The sequence below is a fragment of the Sarcophilus harrisii genome, chromosome 2 (genome assembly GCF_902635505.1).
Source record: "Sarcophilus harrisii chromosome 2, mSarHar1.11, whole genome shotgun sequence".
NCBI lineage: Eukaryota > Metazoa > Chordata > Mammalia > Dasyuromorphia > Dasyuridae > Sarcophilus > Sarcophilus harrisii.
In genome coordinates, this window is record NC_045427.1 from 592330299 (window position 1) to 592349967 (window position 19669).

The 19669-nt window shown below is 36.5% G+C and overlaps 1 protein-coding gene across 1 annotated transcript in view; it reads right to left on the bottom strand.

Moving 5' to 3' along the window:
- The window catches only part of HPSE2 (heparanase 2 (inactive)), a 677809-nt gene that overhangs the window by 246571 nt on the left and 411569 nt on the right, over positions 1-19669 (bottom strand). The window lies entirely within an intron of this gene.

Genomic DNA, 19669 nt, shown 5'->3' on the forward strand with positions numbered 1-19669 from the left:
GGTCATCCAACTTCCTTTTATGGACCTCAAGTTAGGAGAAAGCTGCTAACTCCCAAAATAGCTCATTCTACCTTAAATCTCTAATAATTAGGAAGTATTGCTTTAAATTAGCTTATTACAACTTTTGACATTGCTCCAACTTTTGTCTTTTTCATTCCCCCACGCTCCAAACCAAGAAAAACAATCATAATTATTTACATACCAAAACTATAAATATTCAGAGATTACTATAATGTACCCTCCTAAGCTTTTCTAGATAAAATATCTCCAATTCTTTCAATGACTACTTAAGTGGCATGATGCTTTGGCCCAAAATTCAGAGCATCTTCCCCTCCCAGGTATCTTTGGGATGGTAAACTGGGACATTTACCTAGCCTGTAGTCACTGAACAGAAATGGCCTCATACAACCTGAGACTTGAGAAAGATCTTAATTTAGAAGGATCAAAGTTACCCAGTGCATCCTGGGCCAGTCAAATTGACTTTTGATTTGTCACTGGGCAATGATGACTCTGGAGGAGAGAGTGAAGCTGATGACTTTGTGCAGCTCTATCTCATTCAAATACAATCCATGTGAAAGTCAAAATAGCACTCTTGTGATGCTATTGGTCCTCTCTAAGAACCATCTAAAAAGGGTATAAATATACCTTTTTACTCAGTCTTCTTGGTTTTCTAATTGCCTTCTCTTAATACCCTCTAGCTGTTCATTGTCCTTTCTAAAATATGGTTCCTGGGCTATACCCAAAGAGCTATTAAACTGTGCATACTTTTAGATCCAGCAGTGGCTCTCCTGAGCTTATATGCCAAAGAGATCTTAAAGGAGGGAAAGGTACCCACATGTGCAAAAATGTTTGTGGCAGCCCTTTTTGTAGTGGCAAGAAACTGGACAAAGATTCGATGCTCATCAATTGGGAAATGACTGAATAAGTTATGGTATATGAATGTTATAGAATAATATTTTTCTGTAAGAAACGATCAGTAGGATGATGGCAGAAAGGCCTGGAGAGACTTACATGAACTGATGCTGAGTGTAGTGAGTAGAACCTAGAGAACATTGTACACAGCCACAACAAGATTATGTAATGATCAACTGTGATGGACTTGTCTTTTTACAACATTGAGGTGATTTATCAGTAAGATGATTTCTGAAAAGCCTGGAAAGACTTATATAACTGATGATACTAAGTTAAGTGAGTAGAATCAAGAGAACATTGTACAGCAACAACAAGATTATGTGATGATCAACTATAATAGACTTGGCTCTTTTAAACAATGATGTTATTCAGGCCAGTTCTGATAGACCTGTAATGGAGAGAGCCATTCATATCCAAAAAGAGAACTATGGAAACTGAATGTGGATCACAACATAGTATTTCCATCATTGTTACTGCTGTTTGCTTGCTTGTTTTTTCTTTCTTTCTCTTTTTTCCCTTTTGATATGATTTTTTTTTGTGAAGCATGACAAATGTGGAAATAGAAAAATTGCACATAATTAACCTATATTGTATTACTTGTGGTTCAAGAGAAAGGGGAGGAAAGGATGAAGGAAGAACAATTTGGAACACAAGGTTTTGCAAGGGTGAATGTTGAAAACTATCTTATATGGTTCCTGGGAATGGCACAAAGGAACATTTGCTGAATTTGGAGGCTGAAATTTTGGGTTCAAATTGCAGCTTTGCCTCCTACTAACCAGATGTTTTTTTTAGCAAGTCACATAACCTCTCTAGGCTTCAGCTTTTTCAACTAGAAGATGAAAGAGTTAGACTTGATGAATTTGAAGGTTTTTTTTTCCTGGCTCTAAATCTATGATTCTATTACCCTTCTCTAGATGAATCCAAACCTGTGCAGATTACACAGAACCCCAGTTCCTATGTTCTAGATCCACCTTTTTAATGCAGCCTAAGATCAAGTTCACTTTTTTTGGTTGCCACAGTTCTCTGTTGGTTCATATTTGATTTATGCTGCAGTTTACTAAAAACCCAATTTCTGTCAAATTACTCATCCCAGGAAACTCAAACCTCCTCATTCCTCTTTCATATTCTATTCTACTTTAGCTCTGCTTTTACTAAGTTACAACCTCTACTTTCTAAACATCAGTGAACATATGAAATACCACAACCATTCAATTTTATGACCCCACTAAGCTTCTTCTTTCATTTCTTTCAGTCACCTGGCAGAGGTCACACCATGGGCTTCATCATCATAAGACACTGATCCACTTTCAGGAGTTCAAAGACTTATAGCTGGAAGGGGCTTAAGACCACCAAGTCCAGCAGAGTGAATTTACACCTATCTATCTGCATACATATGTGTATGTATTATATATATATATATATATATATATATATATATATATATATACACAAATGTGTGTATATAGATATATGCGTGTGTATTAAGTAATTTGCCTAACATCACAAGTTTCTTCTTGTTTTTCAGTTGTGTCTGATTCTTCATGACCCTATTTGGAGCTTTGGCAAAGATAATGGTTTACTATTTCTTTTTCTAAATCATTTTTCAGGTAAGGAAACTGAGACAAATTGAGTGAAGTCATTTGCCTACGGTTAAACAGTTAGCATGTGTCTGAGGCCAGATTTGAACTTAGGAAGATGAGGCTTCCTGATTCTAAGCTTGGCACTCTGTGCACTATAACACCATGTAGTTTCCCATCACATAAACTAGTAGTCATCTAATTTGGTGCTCTATTGTTGATCACACCATGAAATGATAATATTTGAAATCTTGATTTTCTGATTTTTCTCTAGTCATGTTACAGTTTTAGATCAAGAATGGAGAAATTTATAATGATTTTTCAGCAATGAAGATTCAAAAGCTGAAAATGGCAGAAGCAGGGGTAAAGAATTCTAGGGTCCTGTTACATTCAAATGGCAAATCATGAAATCAGAGTTAATTATGGCAGCGAGTAAAACCAAGATGACATTAGATGAATTCAGAGAAGATCTTTGGTTCAAAAAACTGAAGAAAGGTCATGATAACAGAAAATATAGTTTAGTACAAGTGTGTATACAATACATAGTATGTAGATGGGAGTAGACTTCTTAAGGTCTGGGTCTTGGAGACGATAAACATCTGGAGATCTGCTGAGTTCCAATGTGTGGCCATGTTGCTTTGTGATTAAAATGGGAAGAAGAGAATAGTCAGGTTGCTCCAGAGGACAAGAACACAAATTCTGAAGTGCCAGATGATAAATGTGGGGATAGATTTGAGATTCAAGCAACACTGAAAGCCTTCCTTTTGTCATCCTCTCAAACCATCATCTTATAAGACTCTCTCTTCTCTTTCAGAGCAAAGTCCTAAAACTGTTAACATCCATTGCTTTAATTTCAGTACTATCCACTCAATTCTCAGTTCTATATGCTTTGGCTGCAGATGGCATTCGCTGAAAACAAAGTCTTCTCCATAAGATTATTTTATTATTATTATTATTTTTAATTAAAACTGAGCCTGGAGTTTGAAGGAACTGAGTTCAAATGCAACCTCAGACACTTATTAGCTATTTGATCCTGGGAGAGTCAATTTAACCTTTTCCTGTCTCAGTTTCCTCAATTATAAAATGGGGAAAATAATAGCATCTATCTCCCAAAATTGTTGTGAGGATCAAATAATATAATATTGTAAAATGTTTAGAAAAGTGCCTGGCACATAGTAAATACCTAATAAACTCTTGTTTCCTTATTTCATTGCTTATTCCTGGAGACAATTATATTTTGAGAAAGTACAAATATTGAAAAAGATTTTATTATGAGTTTTTTAAGACTGAAAAGTGACTAAACTTTTTTTAAAACACAAAATAATCTTCTTTTATTACCTTGCATTTACTTATCACAGAAACAGTTCAATTTTCACAATTAGGAAAAATGTTTGGAAATGCATTTGTAGTAGGTTTCCTCCTATTGACTTTTGGACTAGTGGCTAATAAATATTTGTCGAGGCTCGGAATGGCTAAATGTGCAGGACCTATGAAAATAACATATGCCTTTACTACTGCACTGAGAAGAAGCAGAAAACTTAGTGCTTTTCTTGCTTAAAATGTTCAGGGCACTGAAAATCAGAGCAAATAAAAAGGAAGAAAGGAGAGCCTATGACCTCATGCTACATTACATAAAAGGAATGCAAAAAGACCTGAGGAATGTCATGAGAAATTGTTCCTAAGACTCTGGCGCCCAATGATGGAGTTTATCTAGAGTTATGAAGGAGAAGAGAGAGCAGTTATTATTGACCCTGAATGTGAGAATGGGAGCAAGCTTTCTGTCATTGGGCAGTATAGGTTTAATGGAAAAGAGAAATATTAGAATTAGGAAGAACTGCTAGACATGAGGAAATCTGGAAGGGGATCTTTAATGAGAAAAGTGATGTACAAAAATGATCTATAGGCAGCAAATACTATCTAAGAACTGCCTTTTTAATTTTTAAGATCATATTGGTAAGTAGTGGATGAATGTATGGGGCAAAAAGCCCCCATACTTATAATATTTCAGGAGCTGTACTAAATGCTAATGAAACAAAACTGAAACATTTGATATCCTATACTAAGATTGTGCTTACAATCTAATAGGGAAAGTAAATACACATAGAGGTTTGGTGGCCAGGGAAGAGAATTTTGATCTAGATTTTATAGGGATGAGAAGTCAATTCATAAGTCACTTAATTGATATATCATTTCTAGAAACCGTGGTGCTGATCCTCAGAAAAATTTCCATCTTGGAGAAGAGTTGGCCTTTAATGTCACAGTATAGAAAATTGAATCTTCCTAAATAGGAACAAAGAAATTTCAAGATGGGTACACTAAAAAAGTGCAATAAAGATTGAAGTAGTTTTAAGTTTTAAAACTGTCAGTAAGAAAAACAGGAAAAAAGTATAGAATAGCTCAGAGGCAGAATGTTGATAGAGAAAAGGATTGGGGGATTAGGCAAATCACAGACATAACATTATCACTGGTATTGTTTGAGCTGAAGTGAACTTAAAACATAAACATACCAAATAATGAGAATGCCATTATTACATATATGTTTTATATGAAATGATCAGTTTACCAGTGGGCCACATGCTAAATGACTAAAAAATAGTACTGATAGTTCACATTCAAGTTATTCTGACCTCTTCCCAGGGCCATGAGTGAATAGAAGTTTGAGGAAACACGCTAATAATTTGAATTGACTGGTTAGACTCAAGTGCCTAGAGAAGGGTACTTCTCTGAAAGAGAAGATAAGTGAGCAGTTCAGGATAATGAGGTTATGTGTGGAAGTGATGGCAGTGCTATTCCAGGATCTGAAGACCTATATCTTTACTTGATATCCACTAAAAAGGTGAAGTGTCTTGGATATAGAAAAAAGCTTAGGTTGTACATTTATAAATGTGATTAACCCTAGACTTCAACCTGTTTCTCAAGAGTCCACCTAAAAGCCTTAGCTTCTACTTGTTATTCAGTCATTTCAATCATATCCGACTTTTTGTTGTCCATTTTGAGTTTTTTGGTAAAGATACTGGGGTGGTTTGCCATTTCCTTCTCCTGTTGATTTTAAAGACAAGGAAACAATTAAGTGACTTTGCTCAGAGTTACACAGCTAGTAAGTATCTGAGGCTGTATTCTCAGTTTCTACACAAAGAAGCTAATCCTTCCTTGCTAAAAAACATTTAAATTTATTTGAAGATTAAAATTATGGCTTAGCAGCATTCATACTTTGTAACCTATGTGCAACCATTCTTCAATTCCTTTTGACCCAATATTTCAAGGCAAAATTGTTTAGTTTGTCTTTGCAGCAATGTAACGCCCACTAGACTGGAAAACTATTTTATGGTGAACTCCAAAGACGGTGCCATTATTCAGTGAATATCTGTATGAAAGTTACCACTGACCCACAATGTCCCATAACCACCCTCAGCAAAATAGGTCAATTTCTAGCATATGGAAACATTTCTTCATTGAGTTATTTTGTAGGGAAGAGATAATATGAAAATACTGTCAAGTGAACCACACATGTCTAAGTGCTAGTGGATGACCACACACATTCTCAAATGGCAGATTTACAGAGAAACAAATCTTCCATTTTTAGATGTTAATGTAGATGGCAACATCTTGCTAATGGCAACAGTTCAGAAAATGAAGCTGATTAGACACAGTCCCAGATGGCAAAAATTGTGCTTGGTGAATTTTAAAGTCTTACATTTTAAAATTATTATTATTATTATTATTTTGCCCTCATTTCCTTTCCTTCATCTGAAACTCACTGTTATCTGCTTGCCCCTGGGGAATGACACAAGTCTAGAAAGCACAGGAACTCATCTGTAACTTGGGGGAAATAACATCTGTAATACCTAAGAACCAAGGAAGATAATGGATATAAAGTGCTTTGCAGACTTTCTCAGAGCAGAGAATAGAGCAGGGAGGGACCAGAGAGCATCATTTGCCTGTCTTTTCATTTTAAAAAAAGTCATAGAGGGAATAAGGAGCAGAGGCAGGATAGGAAGCCAGAATGTGGGATTTGAAGTCCTGAGCTCTTTGAAACCTATTCTCTTTGCTGTGACTTGCTGCTTTTTTTTGTCATAATGTTGTTAGATGCTCTTGGTTTATGCTTCTGCCTGCTTCTCATTAATTCATGTTAAGAGACATGACTTCCTAGGATCTGTAAGTAGTCAATTCTATTTCAATCAATCGGCATTTATTAAACATTAGTAGAAGTCCGTGCTAGACCCCAGGGTATACAAAGATATAAATGAAACCGTCCTTGCCTTCAAGGGGCTTACATTCTACCTGGGTTTGCAACATAAATATAAATCTTTTTGCTGCAAATTCAATTCATGAATTTGGAATTATTGTGCAGAAAATACTGTCATGTCAAATATTATTATATGAGCAAATTAAGCTACACATTCCTAAATTATCCAAGAAACATTAGTTCCTAAAAGCTGCATTTATAAAAGTGTTCAGTCATATCAGATTCATCATGACCTCATGGCCTATACTTGGACTCTACATGCACCATATTTGGTAAAGATACTGAAATGGTTTTTCATTTCTCTAGTAGTATAAAACAAGCAGAGTGACTTGCTCAAGACTACAATGCTAATGTCTGAGGTTGGATTTGAATTCATGTCTTCCTGACTCCAGACCTGACTTTCTATCCATCTTAGCTGACTCCTTTTTTCCAAAGATATTCCCAAAGTATCTCAGATTTCCATTTCTTTCCCCTTCCAAATGTCCTACATCTTCTGTTCAAACATCCCTTCTATCTAAACCTCATAAACTAAGATATTCTGAGAATGTATTATGTCCAAATGAAATCAATTACTATCATGTGGCAAAATTTGGACAAGGAAAGAACATCTATGCTAAATAAGTTCTAGAAAGGCAGATTTTGATTTATGTTCTAGAAATGGGAAATATAGGGATGGAACACTGCCTTCTAAGGACAGAGAGCCACTGTTGTAGAAGAAAAATGTCTCAATAGCAGCTGATCAGAAAAACTGACCATCAAACGCAGGATACAAAATAAAATTGGTAACATACAAAACATTTTTCCTTGCTGGTAATTCCCTGGAATTCTGTAACCTTTTGTGTTAGCATCTCAATTACAAAAACAACTTTGATTTCAAAAGATAATCACTTTTTTTCTAACACATGAAATCTATAGTATTATAAATACTTCCCTTCTGTCATTGGATATAACAAATTATAAATTCCTTAATAGCAAATTTATGATTGATAGTAGCTACAGACATTGCAATGTAAAGTACATCTAACACCTTTATTGTGTCACTAAGTCACATCATTGACTTTACCCACTTGATTTTAGAGTCCAAAGGATTTGCACTATGCAATATTGCAATTCCAAACTTCAATTTTAAAGGCAAACAGTGAAAATGCATGAGGAGCTCTTGACTCAATAATGATAAGGTGAAGAAGAGTAGGGAAGCACCTAGTAGGACATCAGACACTCCACAAATTTGCACACATTCTGCCTGTCTTTTTTTTTTCTACTGCACATAGCCATAAATGTGCACAGTTGCCAATGTCAGTGAAAAGTAGTTTACTTATAAAATCACGAGGATGCTTGAAGTCATAAAAGTTAAACTCACAAATATTGAAAACTGACTGTAATTACAATCATATTTATGGAGTTGTTGTGAGTCTAAAATAAGACAGATTATGTAAAGTGCTTTATAAATGCTTACAAAGTCAACAAGTAGAAGTAGTAATAATCACTAGACTTTATATAGTATTTTAAGGTTTACAAAGTACTTTACATATATTATCTCATTTGATCTTCCCACCAAACTCTTTCACAGGTAAGGAAATTGAAGCTACTAAGTGACTTGACCAGGATCACACAGTTAGGAAATATCTGAAACAGATATTTGAGATATTTCCTTGAAAATATATCTTATTTTAAGAGACCTCTCCAAACAAGAATTTGAAGAAGGAAGAAAAAAAAAAAGAATTTGAATCTTCCTGGTTCCAGTCTAGTATTCTATCTACTTCACCATCTAAAGGTTAGTAGTAGTAGTTGTCCAATGACTGATGCACTTTGTTGCCATCCAGCTATCCTAATAATAGTAGTAGTAATGGTAGTAGTAAGAATAGTAGTAGTAGTAGTAGTAGTAGTAGTAGTAGTAGTAGTAGTAGTAGTAGTATGCTGCTTAATACACTTTGTTGCCACACAGCTGTCCTAATAGGAATAGTAGTAGAAGTAGTAATTAATGGTAGTAATGAGAGTAGTGGAAGTAGTAGTAGTATTGGTGGTGGTGGTGGTGGTGGTGGTGGCAGTAGTAATAGAAGTAGTTCTTTGTGATTCTAGGTCCAATGCTCAATGAATTTTACCACCTAACAATAATAGTAGGAGTAGTGTACCTCACTAATGTCTTGGAAATATTTTATAATAGGATTTCTAGTTCTCAGTGATGGGTTGGAAAATCATTCACAGATATTGGTAGCAACCACCTTGAGTCTTGAATCCTAAGTGGCTTGAACAGAAAAAAAAAGCCTCACAAAGAATAGATGACTAACTTCAACACAGCTGCAAAATTCTCAGCCAGAAAAATATGAGCGATGGAATAACATGCAGAATCCTACTGTCAGAAAGGGAAACAAAAGTGAAATACCGTTGGGAAGCAGACATTCAGGTGAGGTTCTAGCATCATCAGTGGGTCCCTGAGCATCAGCCTATTTCTTTCCTTGGAATGAAGCCACTAGATGTGGAAGTGGAGGACCACACAGAACTTGGAAGGCATGTTTTTCCAAAAGGTACCCAAACCTGCTGCCTCAGTAGTGGAGAAGAGAGGACATAGACTTTCAAAGATCAGGTACCTGATAAAGTCAGGACTCTGGTGATAAAAACACCAGAGTGGGTGATCCTCTTAAGAATTGAGTGAGCTGGGCTCTTACCTCAAGGTTCAGCTACATAAAAGAGTGGGAACTTGTCCAGAAAAGATAGGAGACATAAACTAAGCACCTGTAATAAAGGAGGCAGATCACGACTTTGGTAGATGGTTCAGCATTTGGTCATCTTCTTGTTTGGAGCTGAATCACCATTATAAATAAAAGTAAAATATCCCCTTACATTTCTAGAGTTCTTTTCATCCCCAAGGATCCTCAAATCTGGGAGAATTTCTTTCTTTTTGTTATCCACCTGCATGCATGACGTGCCTGAAATATTGTCAGGCCTTCTCCCTGAGGGGGTATCACAGCTCTCTCTTATAATAAGGCACATCTTTATTCATAGCCTTATGGGTGTATTTCTCTCTCCCAGACTTCAGAGTGTGACCCAAAAAGCTGTGTACTGAATCTTGCTCCCAGGAAAAAAGAATAAATCCTGTACAATCGGTAGCATATGCCCTAAAAACTGTATGTTCCAAGAGTTAAGAAGATTGAGTTTTTTCCCTTTGTCAATAGGCAGGATCTACAATTCCATAAAATAACCTATTTAATCCCAGAAACCTTGGTTAAAGTTCAAAATTATTTTAAAGTCCATGGTGGTATTTTTAAAATATTCAAAAGATGATTGGATTTGAGGTCAGAAGACCTGGGTTCCAATTGTGACTCAGTTAGCTATCTCCCACTATATCATTCCCACCACGATGGAGCCTTGCTGATCCTTGCTTGCCTGAGGAACCTTCAACCTTTACCCAAAGGCAACTTCTTGACTTTCTTTTGGAAGCTTCTTTCCTTAGTCCTCAGTCTTTCAGGAAACTTTGCTACTCTTTTAAGCATGTCCCACATTTTCTGAGAAATGGAGATTTTTCCTATTGGCTCCACAATCCACTTTGTATATTCTGTCATATTCTGTGTCTCTTTTCTTTCTCTGTGTTGGTCTCCCTCCTCCCTTCCCCCCTCTGTTTGTCTGTCTCTATTCTTCTATTCCTCTATCCCTCCTTCCCTCTCTGTGTCTATTTGTCTTTCCTGTTTTCCTTCTTCCCTTTATCTCGTTGACTCTGTCTCTCTTTTATCTCTCTCTTTGTTTCTCTCTCTCTTGTCTATCTCTCTTCTTTCTCTGTCTCTCTCTTCTTTTTCTATCTCATTTCTCTTTGTCTTTCTTAGTTTCTGTTTCCTCTCTCTCCCATCTCTATTTTTCTCTTTCTCCATCTTCACCTCCATCTTTTCCCTCTCTCCCTCTATGTATTCTTCCAATCTGTGTCTCTCACAGTCCTAGCATAGGGAAATTTCTATTGCTTCATGCACATGTCTCATATCTATCTATCTAGATATAAATACACAAACTCATGGATTGACATGCTGGGCATAGTGAAAAGGCTGTAATTCTGAAAATGGGTTCAAGAGTAGGCTCTGCAATTTAAAAAATACACACATGGTTCTGAGCAGTCACAAGTCTCAGCTTCTTATTCACAAAAATAAAATAATAGGGAGCAGGTAATCACCAAAAGATGATTTGGGGTTTTTTTTGTCCACAGCAAGCCAGGCATGCCATTTACAAATGTGTAGAAAGTCCATGAGTTTAATCAATACAATCCTCTACCACTTGAAATAATGAGGTGACATAGAATCCAGATGTGGAGACATCTAGGCCGCAGACCTGAGCAGTTTCTATTGTCTCTCAATGAGTCTGGCTCTAGCTTCTCTCTCCATTTACTGCCCAAATTTCTACAAACTGATATCACTTGGATACCCAAGAAAATGAGCCATGTGATTTTGGACAAGTCTCCCTTTTCCAGGACTAAGCTACATCATTTATAAAACAAAAGGGTTCTTTCCAGTTCTGACATTCAATAATGACACCATTACTGGTCTAGTCTCTTCAAGAATTTTACTTCACTCTCAAATCTGTGGAGAAGGAAAGAATTTGTGACCAAAAAAAAATTGGAGATTATTATGGAGATAATTATTGAACAGACAGTAGATAATTTTGATGATAAGTTACAAAGTTTTTGTACAAACAAAACTAACGCACACAAGATTAGAAGGGAAACAATAAATTGGGAAAACATTTTTACCTTCAAGGGTTCTGATAAAGGCCTCTTTCTAAAATATATAGAGAATTGACTCAAATTTATAAGAATTCAAGCCATTCTCCAGTTGATAAATGGTCAAAGGATATGAACAGACAGTTTTCAGATGAAGAAAGTGAAACCATTCATAGTCATATGAAAAGGTGCCCTAAATCATTATTGTTCAGAGAAATGCAAATTAATACAATTCTGAGGTATTATACACCTATCAGATTGGCTAAGATGACAGGAAAAGATAATGACAAATGTTGGAGGAGATGTAGGAAAACTGGGACATTAATACATTGTTGGTGGAATTGTGAATGGATCCAACCATTCTGGAGAGCAATTTGGAACTATCCAAAGGGTTATCAAACTGTGCATACCTTTTGATCCAGCAGTATTTCTACAGGGCTTATATCCCAAAGAGATCTTAAAGGAGGGAAAGAGACCCACATGTGCAAAAATGTTTGTCGCAGCTCTGTTTATAGTGGCCAGAAACTGGAAACTGAATGGATGTCCATCAGTTGGAAAATGGCTGAATAAGCTATGTTACATGAATATTATGGAATATTATTGTTCTATATGAAATGACCAACAGGATGATTTCTGAGAGGCCTAGAGGGAGAGACTTACATGAACTGATGCTAAGTGAAATGAGCAGAACTAGGAGATCATTATACACGGCAACAACAAGATCACGCAATGAATGATCAATTCTGATGGATGTGGTTCTTTTTAATAATGATGTTATTCAGGCCAATTCCAATAGACCTGTGATGGAGAGAGTCACTTACACCCACAGAGAGGACTGTGGGAACTGAGGGTAGATCACACCACAGCATTTTCACTCTTTTTGTTGTGGTTTGCTTGAATTTTATTTTCTTTCTTGTTTTATTTATTTATTTATTTATTTACCTTTTGATCTGATTTTTTTTTTTTTTTGCGCAGCAAGATAATTGTATAAATATGTATGCCTCTATTGGATGTAACATGTATTTTACGGTGTTTAACATATATCAGATTGCATGCATCTAGGAGAGGGGGTGAGGAGAAGAGAGGGAAAAATGGGAACACAAAGTTTTTCAAGATTCAGTTTTGAAAAATTATCCTTGTATATATTTTGAAAATAAAAAAACTTCAATTAAAACAAATTATTTCACTATTTAGGATTCTTCTCATTCTCTGGCTGTTCTCATTTGGTTTGGTTCTTAATCTAATATTCACTTCAGCTTGTAACTATTTAGTGGCCCCTGGACAAGTCAGAGACACAGTCTATGAGTCATTTACAAATCAAGATGAATGATTAGTTCAGAGACCCATCCTCCCTCAGGCACACATCTGCATGAGGCACTTTTCACTAAATAAATGCAGGCATGATGGCAACATCTCCATTTTATAGATAGGGAAGTACAGAGGAAAGCAGTTGGATGCCTCACATTATGAAAGGGGGGATGTTGTAGCCAGTGGGGAAGTTGGGACTTGAATGGGTTCTTCTGATTGTCAGCCTAAGGCTCTTTTCAACATATTACTTTATAGTTTGCTCCTTCCCCCTCCCTCCTTTTAGGGAGTAGTAGACAGGGATGTGATGAGCCAGCTCATACTGCTCTGTGGGGATTTTTAACTTTGGCAAACAGTATCAATCAAAGCCTAATTTATTATTTCATTGATTGCCTGAACCAATTAATTCTGGTGCTTTCCCTATCTTAATGATTTCCTATATATAGCTTGCATGTATATATTTGTTTGCTTTTTGTTTCCTGAATTAGATTAGGAGTTCTTTGAAGGTAGAGAGCACAGAGCCTGATACTCAGTAGGTGGTTAATATGTTTGTTGACTGATTAATTGATAGTGTCATGCTCAAATAGAAACATTGCCAACAAACCCTGCCAGGACAAATTGACTTAGAAAATATACATTCAGGGGACAGAACCAAGATGGAGGAGAGTAAACAGGTCTTTGACCAAGTTCCTCCTGGCTCTCCTCAGATTCAACACCTAATCAAGCCTCTGAATAAATTTTGGAGTGACAGAACCCACAAATATTTGGAGTGTAACAAATTTCCAGTAGAAGATATTTTAGAAGAACTTCAGGAAAGGTCTGTCTCAATCGGGCAGAGGGAATGTAGCCCAACACAGATATAGTGCAGGGAGGCCTAGGGCAGAAAAGTCTCTGAACTGGGTGAATCTACTGGGAGGCTCTTAGCCAGAATACAGCAGCAGTGGCTATTCTGCCATGGTTCAAAAGCCAGTGGATAAGCAGACTAGTTGTGAGACCTCCAATGCAATTACAGAAGGCAAATAGTGAGTCCCTGAACTCCAGGATAACAAGTGGGATTTGGCTATAATCACCCAGCAGTGGTTGGTCTCCACTACTGTAGCCTATAGAGGAAGCTTGGGATCATCATCCCTTTGCCCTAAGAACAGACCTCAACCTTTAAAAATGAGCAAAAAGGCAAAAAGAGCTCTGATCATAGATGGCTATTATGGAGACAGGGAAGAACAGATTTCAAACTCTGAAGACACTAAAAGCCAAAAGCCTTCAGATGGAAATCACACATTCACATTATCTATATTCTTTTTCTATTTCTATTTATTTTGTGAAACATCTCCCAATTACATTTTAATCTGGTCCAAAAAAGTTCTGGACTTTCTATGGGACACCACTGCTCTAGACTTCAGAAAATACTGAAAAAAATATTATTGATGTAGCTTAAACTTCGAAGTGGGTCATTTTTTGGAGAGTCCATTGTTAAACATTTAGAAGTAAAAGGGAAGGGAAAAATTATTATGTAGTATCTGCTACCATGTACAAATATTAATGTATTTAATCACTCATTCAATTTAACTAATTTAGCATCACACCACTGGATGTAATTTTTATAACAATTCCTAAGGTCTAGAGTAAGTAGTAGGTCTACAATTAAGATCAGGAGGGGTCTGATTCTTTTTGTACAGCAAAATAACAGTTTGGTCATGTATACTTATTGTGTATTTAATTTATATTTTAATATATTTAACATCTACTGGTCATCCTGCCATCTGGGGGAGGGGGTGGGGGGGTAAGAGGTGAAAAATTGGAACAAGAGGTTTGGCAATTGTTAATGCTGTAAAGTTACCCACACATATAACCTGTAAATAAAAGGCTATTAAATAAAAATAAAAATAAAAAGATCAGGAGGGAACCCCTCTAAGTGAAAATAGAAGACAGGAAACATATTTGAGAGAAAAGGGATTTAGAGCGCTAATATTTTAGTCTTCTTGAACAAAAAACTTTATTTCACTTTTGTTTTTGTATCATCCCTACCCCCAGCACAATTCAATTCAATAAATGCTTATTAAGTCTCTACCAAATTATAGTCATTGATTTCTCAAAGGCTGAGGAAGGGGATAGAGAGTGGAAGAATCTGAACTCAAAAAAAAATTTAATTGACTATTAAGAATGTTTTTTAAAAGCTCCCACCAAGAGTTAAGGCTCTAAGAGACAGGTAAATAGTACATTGGATGGAGCACCAGCCCTGGGGGCAGGAAGACCTGGGTTCAAATATGACCTCAGATAATTACTACCAAAGTGGGCAAATCACATAGCCCCAGTTTTCCCCACCTGAAAAAAAGAGTAATGGCTCTAGACAACAGCACATAGTAGGGCCTTAATAAATATCTGTCGAACTAAAGTAAGGAGCAATCAACAATATTCACCAGTAGGGAGCAAAAAATCCCCGTTGTCAGTGAACGCTCCTTCTGTTGAGCCCACACCAGATGTTTAGAAGTTCTATTTTCTCTCCAGGGACAGTGGGACAGCAATCTCTCCAATTATGAACCCAAAAGAAAGGATTTACTTTCTTCTTCTCTGCTGTATTTTGGTTCAATAGTTTATAGTTGAAACAAAACAGAGCAATTATTAGAAATAACATTGTGATAATTACTTGAAGCAAATTGTCCCCAGCTGTGTATCTTCCACTGGGCTGAGCTCATGTACTGGAGACAGCTTTCCGGCCAGAGCAGAGCCCTATATCATCCTCATGACACCGACAGTGGTGAGTCCAGCCTCCCAGCTCTATTCTTCTCTGCCCTCAGAGCTGGGAGGAAGATGAACTCTGCTCTCACATGCCAAGAGGTCATGACAAAATCCAAGCAAGGCTCTGTTTTCTCTCCTGCAATAAAGATTTGCTTCTTCTTCATATGGAGGATAGAGAACCTTTTACAAAATTGTCAACTCCCAGCCCCAGAGCAAGCTCTTGAAGGGGCAGTATGGGCCAGTGGAAAGAACCTGATCAGAAAAAAATGGCACTTAGAATGCCACTTCAGACATTTATTCATCTGTGCTCCTACAGCCAAGTCAAAGTCTCCTTGCCTCAGTTTCTCCATCTGTAAAATGGGTGTGATAATGCCTGTCAGGTGACTGTCAGGATAGGACAGAAGAGGATATGTAGGGTGCTTGGCAAATGTTAGAGTTATGTGTATGTCAGCTATTATTCTGTGCTGACTGAGGGTCATAAATGTAACCCAAATTCAAACATGGGTTTTCTCATTCTAAAGACAGGGCTCTTTCTAGTTCACCCTCCATCCTGCATAAGTGTGTAGCATCATATTTGGATGAGCTAAGCCACATGCATTTTTTTGTACACACACAGACACACACACACAGACACATCACCAGAAAGTATCATACTTTGCTATTCTCAATAGTGCAATCATCCATGACTAATCTGAAGGACTTAATGATGAAAAATTCTATCCATATCCAGAGAAGGAACTGATTGTGTTTGACTACAGATTGAAGTTTGTTCTCTGTCTGTCTGTCTGTCTCTGTCTCTCTCCTCCTCCCTCTCCTCTCTTCTCTCTTCTCTCTCTCTCTCTCTCTCTCTCTCTCTCTCTCTCTCTCTCTCTCTCCTTCTCTCTTAAATTTAATTTTTCTCAAAGGTTTTTATTTTCATTAGGATAGGAGATCTATGCTTTCTTTCACAATCTGACTTTTATAAAAATGCTTTGCATGATTTCACAATTGATTTCTTAATTGTGAATGAGAATAAGAAAGAGAACATAGAACTCAAAAAAATTAAAAACAAATGTAAAAAATTTGTCTTGAATATAACTGGGAAAATATTAAATAAATCAATCAAATACAAAAAGTCTCATAAACAGTAAATTTGTGGCAGAGAAATGGCAGGGTCAAAGGGACATGAAGCCTGTGCCGTCTGTTTTGTCTATGCATACAGAACCAAGAATATTGCTTTATACTCACAATATTTTCATTAGTTGGGAAACTTCTGTTTTCAAAAGAAGAATTAAGAGAGGGATTAGAGCATTATCTCAGAAGAACCTGCTCATAATTCTAAGCACTGAACTACTGGAGAAGCATAAAAATAATTTTCTTCTGACAAATTTGAGACTGGGACAATATCCTGGATACAGAAGGCACTTGAGCAACATAACTTCCCATAGGACTATGGGGGGGGGGGGGATGCTTTATTTTGTGCCAACATTTCAGAGCCCTCGGAGGGATGAAGGGCAAAAAGGAAAGTTCCCTCTCCTGTTTCTGTCTGGATTTCAAAGTGAGAGTGGAAGAAGAAATCAAAGATTATTCACACAATTTAATGTCATTCACTTATTAAAAACAAATGCCAATTACAGAATGTCGAAGCTTGGAAAAGCCCCAAATGATCATCTAGCCCCAGAATCTGAGATTTTTTTTAAAATAGTATTTCAGTATTTCCCCAATTACATGTAAAAACAATTTTTAAACATGTTTGCCTTTTAAAAACTGTATAAATATGTATACATATATCGGATTTAACATATTTAACATGTATTGGACTACCTGCCATCTAGAGAAGATGGTGGGGGTAAGGAGTGGAAAATTTGGAACACAAGGTTTTGCAAGGGTCAATATTGAAAAATTACCCATGCATATATCTTGCAAATAAAAAGCTATAATAAAAAAATGGAAAAAAAGAAAGAAAATAGGGTCTCTCTGTCTTTCCCAGGATGAAAGTGTAATAGCCATGAATGGACCCAATTCTAGTACTGATTGAAAAGAAGCATTGGTCTCCATTTTTCTCACTGAGTTGGTTCACATCTCCTTAGGAAACTTCAGTCTTTCTTCGTTCCCAATATATCACCATATTGGTGCTGGTGCTGGATTTAGTGCAGAGCCCTTACTGTCTTTAGTTGACCTACAGCTCAAAAATCCTGAGCCTAAGCAATCTGCCATCTTCTGCCCTTTCACCAAGGAGTAGTGATTATAAGCAAGTATCTCCAGACCTATAGAATGTTTTCAAAGCTCTTCATTATCTTGGTTGCCTTCCTTTAGAAACTCCCCAGTTTGTCCTAGTGAGCATTCTAAAATGTAGTTTCCAGAGCTGAACATTTTAAGACCTAAGGTAGAGTGAGTCTAGTAGGCCTATAACTTTCATGGAGGTCCAAGATTAAATTAGATTATGGGGGCTGCAAAATCACACTTGATTCATATTGAGCTTTCAGCCCACTAAAACCTAGAATTTTTTTTCTAACATAATTCCTAGTCATATTTATCTTTGTACTTATGTCTTACATCTTGTACTTGTAAAGTTGATTTTGGAATCTAGGCCCAAGATTTAGATTTATTTCTATTACATTTCACTTTATTAATGTCTTCCTCTAATCTATCAAGATCTTTTGAGTTCCTTGATTTTGTCATCTGAGAAGTTCACTATCCCTCTTACGTTGGTATTTATTATTTATAAATTTGAAATGCATGCATTAAGCTAATAAACATGTTAAAGGGAACTCTATGAGAGGTTTTTTCCATGGTGACATCCAATCACTAATTATTATTCTTTGAAGAGTTATTCAACAATTACTGAATCCTTCCAAATGTATTATTCTTTAATTCATAGATCTTAATCTTGTTCACAAGAAATCTATCAATGATTTTGATAAAATATAGATAACCCATACTTATAAAATTCCTCAATGCTGACTAGTGAGCAGGTAGGTGATAGAGTGAATTGAGCACTGGGATTAGGATTTAGGAAGACTTAAATTCCTCTTAAGTTCAAATCTGACCTCAAATATTTGCCAGCTCTGTGACAGTGGGAAAATCACCCAACCTTGTTGGCCTCAGTTTCCTCATCTATAAAATGAGCTGGAGAAGGAAATGGCAACCACTCCAGTACCTTTGCCAAGAAAACCCCAAAGGAAGTCATGAAATTGAAAATGCCTGAAATAACTAAAAACAACTTGCCTAATAATTCTTTAAAAAGAAATGAGATTAGTATGATATGACATCTTGTGAATGAAGCTACTCTATGGTAACAAAAATCACTTCCATTTCTAGATATTCACTAATTATTATTTTATTGATATTCAAGAATCTTCCCAGGTATCAAAGTCAAAATCTTTACCTCGTCTTCAGGTTTCATTCTTTTCACCTTCCCTTTTAAAAAGAAATCAATATATTATATTTTTTTTTCTGAGATTAAAATACCTTTCCTTTTCTCAACAATCTGATTTAAAAGATCACTGACAAAGGTGAGTAATCATATCAGCCTGTTTCAGCATTCTGGAATATAAGTCATCTGAGCCTGGTGATTTGAACTTGTCAAGGTTACTGTAGAGGTTCATGGGTGTTCTGGGTCATATGACCACAAGGAATTTCTCTAGCCCCCATTTACTTTAAAACAAACAAACGAACAAACAAACAACAACCAAAAACAAAAGAAAAAGATCTGTTCCAGAGGCAGAGAAATTATAGCTGTCTCCATAGAACAAGAAACCAAGGAGACATGTGAATTCAGAGGTGGCGAACACTATTTCCTCAGCAGTTCCCTCAGCACTTACCCACCAGACTCCAGGTTATGTAAGGACATATAAATCAATGATCAGCTTGACCTCTAGATGACACTTTGAATTTTCTCCATTGTTTTAGCCTTGATCAACACATGTCATTCCTGCTTTTATCCCTGCATTTTGTTGCAATAATCAGCAGACTTCAACTATACCTAGCCATATGCAAGAGAGGAGGAGGTAAATATAAGGTGGAACTTTGTGATGCTGGAGGTCATCCCTAGGATGAAGAACCCCAAAACTGCAGAAACTTATTCTACCTTTCCAACTTCTACAAAAAATAGAAAATGCTGATTTAGCCTCCTCTGCAAACTACATGGGCTAGGATGAGAGGTTGCACTGGACCTGAAGGAAAGGTGACTGGTTTCTAGCTAGATACCATCCC